The sequence below is a fragment of the Arachis ipaensis genome, chromosome B5 (assembly GCF_059453495.1).
Source record: "Arachis ipaensis isolate K30076 ecotype BB chromosome B5, ASM5945349v1, whole genome shotgun sequence".
Lineage (NCBI taxonomy): Eukaryota > Viridiplantae > Streptophyta > Magnoliopsida > Fabales > Fabaceae > Arachis > Arachis ipaensis.
Window position 1 is genome coordinate 93,988,171 of NC_142440.1, and position 14,878 is coordinate 94,003,048.

General features: G+C 39.0%; 1 non-coding gene across 1 annotated transcript; it reads left to right on the forward strand.

The window, feature by feature from the left end:
* The first annotated feature begins 14,770 nt into the window (after nt 1–14,770).
* Nucleotides 14,771–14,878, forward strand: LOC148565019 (small nucleolar RNA R71). Its single transcript, XR_015884654.1, has one exon. It is a non-coding gene; the product is annotated as a small nucleolar RNA R71 (small nucleolar RNA).

Here is a 14,878-nt window from a genome sequence, read left to right on the forward strand (position 1 = left end):
ATGTTTTCTCCCTTTGTACATGCTTTCTTCCATTTCTACCAAACCATTCTTGCCTCTAGGACCTAAAATCACTCAACAAATATATCATGGCATCGAATGGAATAAAAGTGGGATTAAATTGCTCAATTTAAGCACAAAAATGTATGTTTTCACATTTAGGTTCAATTTAGGGATCAAACATAAAAGTATGCTATTTTAGTGAATAAGTGTGAGTTTATATGATGAAATCCATCCAATTCAAGCTAAAATATATGGTCAAATATAGACTCATCATCCCCATACACCCTCAACCAATCACATCCACATCACCTTTCTCTCTTCCCAAAACCCTTCATCACTACCATCCAACCATTCCCACTAACCCCACCCACTTCAAATACAAAATTTCCCTCCTAATTACCCTACCCCATAACCGAACCCTAACTCAAACCCCCCTATAAATACCCCCTCCATCACCCTTTCATACCCACACATACACAACCCCCATACACCATATACCCCCCACTTGACCAAATTCCTCTCTCCCTCTATCTCCACTATTTCTCTTCTTCTTCTACTCTATCCTTTTCTTTTGTTCGTATTTGCTTGAGGACGAGCAAAGCTTTTAAGTTTGGTGTTGGAAAAGCCTTAATTTTTACTTTCCATTCACACTTATGGCACCCAAAGTCAGAGAGTCCTCTAGAAAGAGGAAAGGAAAAGCCATAGCTTCTGTCTTTGGACCTTAGGAAAGGGATAGATTCCTTTCTAAGGCTCATCAAGACCACTTCTATAAAGTAGTGGAAAAGAATAGGGTAATTTCTGAAGTCCCCTTCAGGCTAAAAAAGAATGAGTACCCGGATATCCAACAAGAAATCCAAAGAAGAGGTTGGGAAGTTCTGACGAACCCTATCACAGAAGTTGGAATCTTAATGGTACAAGAGTTCTATGCCAATGCGTGGGTCACCAAAAATCATGACACTAGTGTGAACCCACACCCCAAAAATTGGCACACTCTGGTCCAAGGGCATCTCTTGGACTTCAGCCCGGAAAGTGTAAGGTTGGCGCTCCAACTACCATTAATGCAAAGAGACCCACACCCTTACACTAGAAGAGTTAATTTTAATCAAAGGCTGGACCGGGTCCTTTCAGACATTTGTGTGGAAGGAACAGAGTGGAGAAGGGATGCTCACGGCAAGCCTATCCAGCTAAGAAGGCTTGACCTTAAGCCTGTAGCTAGAGGATGGTTGGAATTCATCCAACGCTCTATCATCCCTACTAGAAACCGATCCGAAGTGACCATTGACCGAGCCATCATGATTCACTGCATCATGCTTAGGGATGAGGTGGAGGTACATGAGGTGATACCTCAAGAACTGTACAAGGTGACCAAAAAGACCTCCACCCAAGTAAGGTTGGCATTCTCTCACCTCATATGTCACTTATACAATTCAGCTGTAATTGTCATAGAAAGAGACATCCCTCAGGAGGACAAGCCCATCACTCAAAAAAGGATGGAGCATGTTAGAGAGCCAGTACATGAACCATAGCAAGAGCATGTGGAGCTGCCTCAACAAGAAATTTTTGAGATGTGTCAAGGGATGCATTTTCCACCCCATGGTTATTGGGATCAATTAAATACTTCTCTAGGAGAATTAAGCTCCAACTTGGATTAGCTGAGGATGGGACACCAAGAGCACTTCACCATCCTCTATGAAACAAGAGAATATCAAAGAGCCATGAGGGAAGAGCAACAGAGACAGGGGCATGACATAGAAGAAATCAAGCGCTCTATTGGATTCTCTAGAGAAAGCAGTAGCCACCATCACTAAGGTGGTCACGTTCCATATTCTCTTTTGTTTATGTTATTTTTCTATTTTCCATTGTATTTCATTGTCTGTTTCCTATTTCTAGTTGCATGATCATGCTTTGTTTTGTCTTAAGCTATGAAATATTCCATGCATCTCTCACCATACTTAAAAGAAAAATTTTATTTGAAAAAGAGAAGTAAGATGCATGAACTTGAGTTATATAATAAGAATAGTCCAATTAATTGATGTGGTGGCATGACTTTTACTTTCTGAATGCATGAATAAACAGTGCACATTTGATGTTGGAGTAAGGAATGTTAGTTTTTGAAAGAATGATGGAAAAGGAGAAGTATTATTGATAATCTGAAAAATCTAATTATTGATTCTTGAAGTAAGAAAAAATAGCAAAAAAAAGAAAAAAAAAGAAAGAAACGAAAAAAAAAGAGAGAAAAGAGAAAGAAAAAAAAAAGAAAAGCCAATAGCTCTTTAAACCAAAAGGCAAGAGCAAGAATCCAAGGCTTTGAGCATCAATGGTTAGGAGAGCCTAAAGGAAACTAATTCTTGGCCTAAAAAGTTCAATTGAGCTCCTCCCCTAACTAAATGCTTGTGGTGTGAAGGTGTCAAGTGAAAAGCTTGAGACTTAGCAGTTAAAGTCGTGATTCCAAAAGCAAAAGAGTGTGCCTAAGAACTCTAGACACCACTGGCTGAGGATTCTAGCAAAGCTGAATCACAATCCGAAAGGGTCACCCATATAAGTGTCTGTGGCGTTTATATATCCTGTGGTAATAATGGAAAACAAAGCGCTTAGGGCCACGGCCAGGCTCTAAAAGAAGCTATGTTCAAGAATAATAAAGAACTAAACTAAGAAAGTCAATAATATCATCTAGATTCTGAATTCATAAGGACATCAACACTTCTGAGCTTCAAAGGATAGTGAGATGCCAAAACTGTTTAGAAGTGAATAGTTACAAGCCCCGCTCATCAACAGATCCTACTTTGTTTTTGGTTGCTTGGGGACAAGTAATAGTTTAAGTTTGGTGTTTTGATGAGCGGATATTTTATACGCTTTTTGCATTCATTTTCATATCATTTTAGTTATGTATTGTTCAAGTTTTATTATGTTTTCATAGGTTTTAGTGCAAAATTCACATTTTTGGATTCCACTTTGAGTTTTTGTGTTTTATGATGATTTCAGGTAAATTCTAACAGAAATTGAGGAGTTTTGGAAAAGTCTGATTCAGAGACAGAAAAGGGACTGAAGATGCTGTTAGATTTTGACCTCCATGCACTCGAAGGAGCATTTCTGGAGCTATAGAAGTCTAAATGGCACGCTCTCAACGGTATTGGAAAGCTAACAGCCAGGGCTTTCCAGCAATATAAAATGGTTCATACTTATCTCTAGAATCGAAGGTCCAAAATTGGCATTCAACGCCAGCTACCAACCTCATTCCTGTCGTTGGATGCCCAAAAGCGAGCAGCCGGCGTCCAACGCCCAAAAGGGAGGCAAAGTGGGCATCCAACACCCCAAAGGGAGTACCAACTCATGGAGTCACCCCAAGCTCATCCCAAACACTCACCAAGTGGGCCCAGGATGTGGATTTTTGCACTATCAAGCTAGTTCATCTTATTTCTATAATCCTTAGTCATGAGATTAGTATTTAAGGAGGAGATCACCCATGTTTAGGAGGATCTTCCCCCCTCCCCTCCCCATTCAAACGTTACACTATTTTCTGTAAAAGCATGAGTAATTGAACCTCCTAATTTAGGGTTAGGAGATCTGCTGATTCTCATGGATTAATAATATTACTGTGCTATTTCAATATGCGTGTGATTCCATTCTCTTGTGCATTTTCGTTCTTCACCTCATGAATTGAGGATGACTCGTGACAATCATCCTATGGATAAGTCCTCATGATATTTGTATGCATGCATGAAATAATTGTTGATTGTTTGATGAAAAACAAATCTTAGAAAGCATGATTAGGGGAGAATTGAGTGAATCAACCTTATACACTTGAGTGACTAGAGCAGATACACATCCGGTGAGGGTTTGATTGCTGAATTACATATTTTCACCTATGATCATCTCCTTTCTTGCAAGTTTGTAAACTATGTTCAATAACTCAAATCAATTGTGGATTTGACTTGGTTGTTAACACCTTTAGCCCTTGTGTTCATATATGTATTCTTGGAAGTTTATTTATTTTGACCAAGTAGTGGCATGCATATAGATAGATTGTATGTAGATAGGTTGCATATAAATAGTTTGCATTGAATAAACGTTGATATCCTTTGTCTCTTTATTGAGTTTAACATGAGGACTGATGAGAGAACTTTTGCGTGGTCTAGAAATTTGCGGATAGATCCTCGTTACAAGTATAGTTTCTAAACCTTCAAAAGTCCTTTCATACAAACATTTTGGTTGTCACAAGTAACAAACCCCTTTTAAAATTGATAACCGAGTATTTAAACCTCGGCTCGTCTTCTCAAGGAACTGTAGGAAAGTATGTTCTTATTATTGGTTATGGAGATTGTAAAATTGGGGTTTCAAGAATGAGGAACGAGTAATTTAATGACAAGTAAATTAAATGGCAATTGAAAATAGATAAATACTGTAAAGCAACTCTTGGTAAGGTATGAGAAATTAGAGGTCCTATCCTAGCTATCCATATCAATGATGATGATGGTTGAATCCTAATTCCACTTTGTTAACCTTTACTAAGATAAAGGAAGGTCAAGGGATTAATTGGTTTGCTCTTCGAATCCTATTTATTTCCTAAGAAAAGATTGGGATTATGGAAGTTCAATGCAATTAACAAAGATAACAATTATCGATTATGCTGTTGAATTGGATAACTCCTGAGTTACTGATTTCTTAACCAAGACCAAAAGGAGAAAAATAAATCTACTTGGTATAAAAATGTCTTCAGAGTAAAAATAACAATAGCATGAATAAGAGTAATCAATATTAAACTGAAATACCTCAAATAGCATTAATAAAAGAGTAATCTGCAACATGAAAGGGTTCATAAAATAGCTTGTAAAAGTAAATAAAAGGAATATTGAACCTGATCAAAAGAGATAATCCTGAAAGTGAATAAAAATCCTAAATCTAAATCCTAAGCCTAAAGAGAGAGAGAATCTCTCTCTAAACTAAATCTAATTCATGGAAAGTAAAAATTGGCGAGCTCCCCCTGAATGGATGCATTCCCTCACTTCATAACCTCTGGTCTATGCCTTCTGGACTTGGATTTGGGCCAAAAAGGGCTTCAGAAATTGCTGGGAGCGTTTTCTGCAATTTTTGGTGCGTGGCCTCTGTCACGCGTCCGCGTGGGTCACGCGGTCGCGTCATTCGGAGCTTTTCTTGCCACGCGGTCGCGTCAGTCATGCGACCGCGTCATGTGCGTTCTGCTTAAGGCGCGCGGTCGCGTCAGTCGTGCGGCCACGTCACTGCTTCTTCGCGTTTGGCATGCGATCGTGTCGTCCATGCAATCGCGTGGATGCCAATTTCTTCAAAGACTTTGTTTTGTACTTTCCTTCCATTTTTGTATGTTTCCTTTCCATCCTTTGAGTCATTCCTGCCTTAGAAGATCTGAAACTACTCAACACACTGATCACGGCATCGAATGGAAATAAAGGTAATTAAAATAATTAATTTTAAAGCATAGGAAACATGTTTTTCACATACATCACATAATAAGGAAGGAGAAGTAAAACCATGCAATTAATATAAATAAGTGGGTAGAGGATTGAATAAATCACTCAAATTAAGCACAAAATATATCATAAAATATGGGTTTATCAAGGACATGCTTAGTTTAAGTGTGGGGAGGTTTGATAAACCCCAATTTTATGATTTATCTTGTGCTTAATTTAGGGGGATTTTATGAACTTATCTCACATTTATTCAATGAAATAGCATGCTTTTGTAATTCTCCCTAAATTTGTGCTTAAGAGTGAAAACATGCTTTTTAGGCCTTTAATTTACCAATTTTAATTCACTTTAATTCCATTCGATGCCTTGATATGTTTGTTGAGTGATTTCAAGTTCATAAGGTATGTATTGGATGGAAGAAGTGAAGAGAAAAGAATGCAAAGTGGAGAATTCATGAAGAAATGAGAATTTGGAGGATTCAAGGCCACGCGCACACGTCATTTACGCGTACGCGTGAGAAGGACATTTGCAAGGCCACACGCACATGTCACCCATGCGTACGCGTGAGGAGGAAATCTGCCAGCGACGCGCACGCGTGACACTGATCACGTGACCTCATTAAAGTGAATTTGCTGGGGGTGATTTCTGAGCTTTCTAGGCCCAAGTCCAACTCATTTCTGAAGCTATTTGATGCAGAACTCAAGATGGGTCAAGGGGGAGCAATTAGATTGGTGTAGGAAACATGCTTTTGGTAGTTTTTAGAGAGAGAAGTTCCCTCTTCTCTCTAGAATTAGGGTAGAATTAGGTTAGATCTCTTTTAGATTTAGGTTTAATTCTTGCTTCCATCTTGTTTTCTTTATAATTTATTGTTTCTATATCTTTGCTCTCTTAGTTCCTTTTGTTAATTTCTTTTTTATATCATTTTTATGTTTATGAGCACTCTTGTCAATTTCAATTTCCTTTAATGCAATTTGAGGTATTTCATGTTTAATGTTGTTTTCTTTAGTTGTTATTGTTGATTTCTCGCATTGGGTAGTTGTAGAATTGATTATTCTTGAAATTTTATGATGCTTTCCTTTTATGCCTTCCAAGTGTTTGACAAAATGCTTGGTTGGATGTTAGAGTAGCTTTTTGAGCATTCTTGGCTTAGAAAGAGAAATTAGGCAATCTTGAGTCATTGATACCCAACTTATGTTGGTGATCTAGAGTTGTTAGTTAATATTGTTTCCATTGACTCTAATCTCTTGCTAATTCAATTAGTAAGTTGATTAGGAATTTTGGATTGAGATTAACTAGTCTTATTTGACTTTCTCTCAAGTGAAGATAACATTATACCTTCTTCCTATGTTGAAGATGATTAAATAGGATTAGCTTTTGTTAATTGTTGTATGATAATTAATGACTAGGATAGAAAGCCTTGATTCTCAATCCTTGCCATGAATGTCTCTCTTTAGTATTTGCTTTCTTTAGTTGTTTGATTTCAGTTTCTTGCGTTTTTAAATTTTTTGTTTCATCAACCCAACCCCCCATGAAACTCATAACCAATAATTGAGCACTTGATTGTAATTCCTAGGGAGAACGACCCGAGACCCAAACTCTCAGTTATTTTATTGGGTTGGACTTGTGACAACCAAAATTAAACTTTGATTGGGTGTTACTTATCGGTTTGGAACTATACTTGCAACGAGGTTATTTCTCTTTTACCGAGAAGAAATTTCTAAGTCGGCGGTTATACTCTTTCACTGTTGCCAATTATTGTCGTTAGTAATCTGACAAATATTCATTGTATTGATGCTTGGCTTCAGCAAAATAGACTGTAAAAGGGTAGCAGTGTGTGATTGTGTAGTAGCTAATTTAGACAAGATGTCTGCCCGATGATTTTGATCTCTGAGGATGTGGTGAATTTCAAATTTTGAAAATTGTTTTGTAAGTTGTCTGACAATGTCCAAATATTTCATTAAGAGAGGATCTTTTGTTTGAAAACATTGATTTACTTGTTGAACAACTAAGAGAGAGTCACAGTAAACCTTTATAGTAGAAATATTCAGATCAATGGCTAACCTGAGGCCAGCAATAAGTGCTTCATATTCAGCTTGATTGTTGCTTGATTTAAATAAAAATCGGAGAGAGTGTTCCAGAACTGTTCCCTTTAGGTCTTCAAGGAGTATTCCTGCTCCTGAACCATGAGGATTTGAAGCTCCATCAACATATAAAGTCTAGTACGTGCTTGTGTCATCGGAGCTTGGCAAAGTACGGCAATGAAGTCTGACAAGTATTGTGATTTGATGGAACCTCGGGGTTAGTATTTGATATCGAATTCTGACAATTAAATTGACCATTTGATTAGTCTTCCAGCTAATTCCGACTTAGTGAGCACTTGTCTGAGCGGTTGATCTGTACGAACATTGATGATGTGACTTTGAAAGTAAGGTCGGAGGCGCCTTGCTGAGAAGACCAATGCGAGTGCGAGTTTTTCTATTTTTGGATAACAATGCTCGGCATCTTAAAGTGATTTGCTTGTGAAGTAAATAGGTTGTTAGACTTTGTCTCTTTCTGTAACGAGGACAGAACTAACAGTACAGTCAGTGATAGATAAATACAGATAAAGTTTCTCTCCAACTTTTGGTTTTTGTAAAATAGGTGGTTTTGAAAGGATTTCTTTTAAATTTGAAAATGTGGCTTCATAGTTAATATCCCAGAGAAATTCGTTTCTTTTTCTTAAAGATTGAAAAAAATAAAAAGATTTGGAGGCAAAGCAGGGCAAAAATATGGATAAACCGACTAGTTTCCCTGTCAATCACTGAACTTCCTTGATCGTCTTTGGGCTATGCATGTCAATAACAACTTGGCATTTTTCCATATTGGTGTGGGAAATTGTGATTCACACTTTTCACAACTCCGCACAACTAACCAGCAAGTGCACTGGGTCGTCCAAGTAATACCTTACGTGAGTAAGGGTCGATCCCACGGAGATTGTCGGCTTGAAGCAAGCTATGGTCATCTTGTAAATCTCAGTCAGGCGGATTCAAATGGTTATGAGGTTTTGATAATTAAAAGATAAATAAAACATAAAATAAAATAGAGATACTTATGTGATTCATTGGTGGGAATTTCAGATAAGCGTTTGGAGATGCTTTGTTGCTTCTGAACCTCTGCTTTCCTATTGTCTTCTTCCAATCATGCGTGCTTCCTTCCATGGCAAGCTGTATGATCCTCTCGGATGAAAAATACTAGGTACAATCTCTCCACGGCTAATCAACTGTCGGATTTCTCGTCTTGGATGAAAAATACCAAGTACATCTACTGCACGGCTAATCATCTGTCGGTTCCCGCTAGCGTCAGAATAGGACCCTTGTCCTTTTTCACACTGTCACTGCGCCCAACATTTGCAAGTTTGAAGCTCGTCACAGTCATCCCTTCCCAGATTCTACTCGGAATACCACATACAAGGTTTAGACTTTCTAGATCTCAGGAATGGCTGCCAATTGGTTCTAGCCTCTACCACGAAGATACTAATCTCACGGACTCAGTCCGTGTGTTAGAGACCCAAGAGATACGCACTCAAGCTATTTTCTGATGACTACGTTGAGCTCAGATAGAACGGGAGTGGTTGTCAGGCATGCGTTCATAGGTTTGAGAATAATGATGAGTGTCACGGATCATCATATTCTCTCTATTGAAGTACAAGTGAGTATCTTAAAATAGAATCAAGCATGATTGAATAGAAAATAGTAGTAATTGCATTAATTCATGAAGAACAGCAGAGTTGCACACCTTAATCTATGGGGTGTAGAAACTCCACCGTAGCAAATACATAAGTGAAAATAGTCTAGGCATGGCCGTGTGGCCAGCCTCTCCAAACGTGAAATATGGCAAAAGCTCTCCAAAAGATTGATCCTAATACAATAGTAAAAAGTGCTATTTATACTAAACTAGTTACTAGGGTTTACAGAAAATAAGTAACTAAGTGCAGATAGTGCAGAAATCTACTTCCGAGGCCCACTTGGTGTGTGCTTGGGCTAAGCATTGAGCTTTACACGTGCATAGGCTGTTCTTGGAGTTAAACGCCAGCTTGGGTGCCAGTTTGGGCGTTTAACTCCAGTTCTGGTGCCAGTTCTGGTGTTTTACTCCAGAAAAGGGTCATTGGTGAGCGTTTAGACGCCAGTTTAGGCCATCAAATCTCAGACAAAGTATGGACTATTATATATTTCTGGAAAGCCCAAGATGTCTAATTTCCAACGCAATTGAGAGAGCACCAATTGGGCTTTTGTAGCTTCAGAAAATCCATTTCGAGTGCAGGAGGGTCAGAATCCAACAGCATCTGCAGTTCTTTTTCAGCCTCTGAATCAGATTTTTGCTCAGGTCCCTCAATTTCAGCCAGAAAATACCTGAAATCACAGAAAAACATACAAACTCATAGTAAAGTCCAGAAATGTGATTTTTGCATAAAAACTAAAAAAAATATAATAAAAAGTAACTAAAACGTACTGAAAACTATGTAAAAACAATGCCAAAAAGGGTATAAATTATCCGCTCATCACAACAACAAACTTAAATTGTTGCTTGTCCCCAAGCAACTAAAAACAAAATAGGATAAAAAGAAGAGAAAATACAATAAATTCCAAAATCATCAAGGAAGATTAGTTTTAATTAGATGAGCGGGGCTAGTAGCTTTTTCCTTCTGAACAGTTTTGGCATCTCACTTTATCCTTTGAAGTTCAAAATGATTGGCATCCATAGGAACTCAGAATTCAGATAGTGTTATTGATTCTCTTAGTTCAGTATGTTGATTCTTGAACACAGCTACTTTATGAGTCTTGGCCGTGACCCTAAGCATTTTGTTTTCCAGTATTACCACCAGATACATAAATGCTACAGACACATAATTGGGTGAACCTTTTCAGATTGTGACTCAGCTTTGCTAAAGTCCCTAGTTAGAGGTGTCCAGAGCTCTTAAGCACATTCTTTTTGCTTTGGACCACGACTTTAACCGCTCAGTCTCAAGCTTTTCACTTGACACCTTCACGCCACAAGCATATGATTAGGGACAGCTTGATTTAGCCGCTTAGGCCAGGATTTTATTCCTTTGGGCCCTCCTATCCATTAATGCTCAAAGCCTTGGATCCTTTTTACCCTTGCCTTTTAGTTTAAAGGGTTATTGGCTTTTTCTGCTTGCTTTTTCTTTTTCTTTCATTTTTTTCGCAAGCTTTGTTTTTCACTACTTTTTCTTGCTTCAAGAATCAATTTTATGATTTTTCAGATTATCAATAACATTTCTCTTTTTTCATTATTCTTTCAAGAGCCAACAATTTTAACATTCATAAACAACAATATCAAAAATATGCACTGTTTAAGCATTCATTCAGAAAATAAAAAGTATTGCCACCACATCAAAATAATTAAACTAATTTCAAGATAGAATTCGAAATCATGTACTTCTTGTTCTTTTGCAAATTAAAACATTTTTCATTTAAGAAAGGTGAAGGATTCATAGGACATTCATAGCTTTAAGACATAGACACTAGACACTAATGATCATGTAATAAAGACACAAACATAGACAAAACATAAAGCATAGAATTCGAAAAATAGAAAAATAAGAACAAGAAAATTAAAGAATGGGTCCACCTTAGTGATGGCGGCTAGTTCTTCCTCTTGAAGATCTTATAGAGTGCTTGAGCTCCTCTATGTCTCTTCCTTGCCTTTGTTGCTCCTCCCTCATGGCTCTTTGGTCCTCTCTGATTTCATGGAGGATAACGAAGTGCTCTTGGTGCTCCATCCTTAGTTGCCCCATGTTGGAACTCAATTCTCCTAAGGAGGTGTTGATTTGCTCCCAATAGTTTTATGGGAGAAAGTGCATCCCTTGAGGCATCTCAGGGATTTCTTGATGAGGAATTTCCTCATGCTCTTGTTGAGGTCCATGAGTGGGCTCTCTTGTTTGCTCCATCCTCTTCTTAGTGATGGGCTTGTCCTCATCAATGAGGATGTCTTCCTCTATGATAATTTCAGCTGAATTGCATAAGTTACAGATGAGATGAGGAAGGCTAACCTTGCCAAAGTAGAGGGCTTGTCCGCCACCTTGTAGAGTTCTAGAGGTATGATCTCATGAACTTCTACTTCCTCTCCAATCATGATACTATGGATCATGATAGCCCAGTCTATTGTAACTTCAGACCAGTTGCTAGTAGCAATGATTGAGCGTTGGATGAACTCCAACCATCCCCTATCCACGGGTTTGAGGTCAAGCCTTCTTAGTTGAACCGGCTTGCCTCTTGAATCTCTTTTCCATTGAGCTCCTTCCACACAAATGTCCCTAAGGACTTGGTCCAACCTTTGATCAAAGTTGACCCTTCTAGTGAAAGGGTGTGGATCTCCTTGAATCATTGGCAAGTTAAATGCCAACCTCACATTTTCCAGACTAAAATCCAAGTAATTCTCCCAAACCATTGTGAGCCAATTCTTTGGGTTCGGGTTCATACTTTGATCATGGTTCTTAGTGATCCATGCATTAGCATAGAACTCTTGAACCATTAAGATTTTGACTTGTTGGATGGGGTTGGTGAGAGGTTTCCAACCTCTTCTTTGAATCTCACGTCGGATCTCCAGATATTCACTCTTTTTTAGCATTAAGGGGACCTCGGGGATCACCTTTTTCTTGGCCATAACTTCATAGAAGTGGTCTTGATGGACCTTTGAGATGAATCTCTCCATCACCCATGGCAATTGCCTTCTCTTTCCTCTTTCTAGAGGTTTCTCCCACCTTAGGTGCCATTAATGGTTATGGAAAAACAAAAAGCAGAGCTTTTTCCCACACCAAACTTAAAATGTTTGCCGTCCTCGAGCAAAAGAAGAAAGAAAGGAGTAGAAGAAGAAGAAATGAAGGAGATGGAGGGGAGTAGTGAATTCGGCCAAGGGGGTTAAGTGTGTATGAGGTGTGAAATTGAAGGTTGTAAGGAGGGGTATTTATAGGGTAAGAGAGAGGGGATACGGTTATGAAGGGGTGGGTTTGGGAGGGAAATGGTTTAAATTTGAATGGTGAGGTAGGTGGGGTTTATGATGGATGGATGTGAGTGGTGAAGAGAATATGGGGAAGAGGCTAGGATTTGATAGGTGAATGGTGTTTGGGGAGGAGGTATTTATGTGATTGGTGAAGGGTATTTGGGGAAGAGTGTTATGGAAAGGTGTGAAGAGGAGAGAAGAAGAGGTGGGGTAGGTGGGGATCCTGTGGGGTCTACAGATCCTGAGGTGTCAAGGAATTCTGCTTCCTGCACCATTCTGGTGTTAAACACCAGCTCTGCTACCTTTCCTGGCGTTAAACGCCAGTCTGTTGCCTCTTTCTGGCGTTTAACGCCAGCCAGACACCAGACACCTTTTTCTGGCATTAAACGCCTAGAATACTGCCCATTATGGTATTTAACGCTCAGAATGCTGCCAGACTGGACGTTAAACGCCCATTCTGCTATCCTTACTGGCGTTTAAACGCCAGTAAGCCTGTCCTCCAGGGTGTGCTGTTTTTGATGCTGTTTTTGATTTTTCTTTAATTCTGCAGCTGTTTTTATGACTTCACATGATCATCAACCTAAAGAAAACATAAAATGACAATGGAACATAAATAAATATAATTAAATAACATTGGGTTGCCTCCCAATAAGTGCTTCTTTAATGTCAATAGCTTGACAGTGAGCTCTTAGAGAGCTTCACAGAGACTCAGAGGATATGGTGGCCTCCCAACACCAAACTTAGAAGTTGAGTGTGGGGGCTCTGTTTGACTCTGTATTAAGAAAAGCTTTTCATGCTTCCTCTCCATGGTTACAGAAGAAGATCCTTGAGCCTTAAACACAAGGTAGTCCTCATTCAATTGAAGGACTAACTCTCCTCTGTCCATATCAATCACAGCTCTTGCTGTGGCTAGGAAGGGTCTTCCAAGGATGATGGATTCATCCTCATCCTTCCTAGTGTCTAGGATTATGACATCAGCAGGGATGTACAGGCCTTCAACCTTCACTAAGACATCCTCTACAAGTCCATAAGCCTATTTCCTTGAATTGTCTGCCATCTCTAGTGAGATTCTTGCAGCTTGTACCTCAAAGATCCCTAGTTTTTCCATTACAGAGGGTGGCATGAGGTTTATACTTGAACCAAGGTCACACAGAGCCTTCTTAAAGGTCATGGTGCCTATGGTACAAGGTATTAAGAACTTTTCGAGATCCGGTTTCTTCTGAGGTAATTTCTATTGAACCAAGGTATTCAGTTTATTGATGAGCAATGGAGGTTCATCCTCCCAAGTCTCATTACCAAATAACTTGGTATTCAGCTTCATGATTGCTCATAGATACTGAGTAACTTGCTTTTCAGTAATATCTTCATCCTCTTTAGAGGAAGAATACTCATCAAAGCTCATGAATGGCAACAGTAAGTTCAGTGGAATCTCTATGGTCTCTGTATGAGCCTCAGATTCCTTTGGTTCCTCAATATGGAACTCCTTATTGGTTAGTGGACGTCCATTGAGGTCTTCCTCACTGGAATTCACTGCCTGTCCCCCCTCTGTGCATTCGGCCATGTTGGGTATATTGATGGCCTTGCATTCTCTCTTTGGATTCTCTTCTGTATTGCTTGGGAGAGTACTAGGAGGAATTTCAGTAACTCTTTTACTCAGCTGACCCACTTGTGCCTTCAAATTTCTGATGGAGGACCGTGTTTCAGTCATGAAACTGAGAGTGGCCTTAGATAGATCAGAGACTATGGTTGCTAAGTCAGAGAGGCTCTACTTAGAATTCTCTGTCTGTTGCTCATAAGATGATGGAAAAGGCTTGCTATTGCCAAACCTATTTCTCCCAGCATTATTATTATTGAAGCCTTGATTAGGCTTCTGCTGATCTTTCCATAAAAAATTTGGATGATTCCTCCATGAAGGATTATAGGTGTTTCCATAGGATTCTCCCATGTAATTCACCTCTTCCATTGCAGGATTCTCAAGGTCATAAGCTTCTTCTTCAGAGGAAGCTTCTTTAGTACTGCCGGATGCAGCTTGCATTCCAGTCAGATTCTGAGAAATCATATTGACTTGCAAAGTCAATATTTTATTCTGAGCCAATATGGCATTCAGAGTATCAATCTCAAGAACTCCTTTCTTCTGAGTCATCCCATTATTCACAGGATTTCTTTCAGAAGTATACATGAACTGGTTATTTGCAACCATCTCAATGAGTTCCTGGGCTTCTACAGGCATCTTCTTCGGATGAAGGGATCCACCAGCAGAGTGGTCCAATGACATCTTGGATAATTCAGACAGACCATCATAGAATATACATAAGATGCTCCATTCTGAAAGCATGTCAGAAGGACACCTTCTGATCAATTGCTTGTATCTTTCCCAAGCTTCATAGAGGGATTCACCTTCCTTCTGTCTGAAGGTTTGGACTTCCACTCTAAGCTT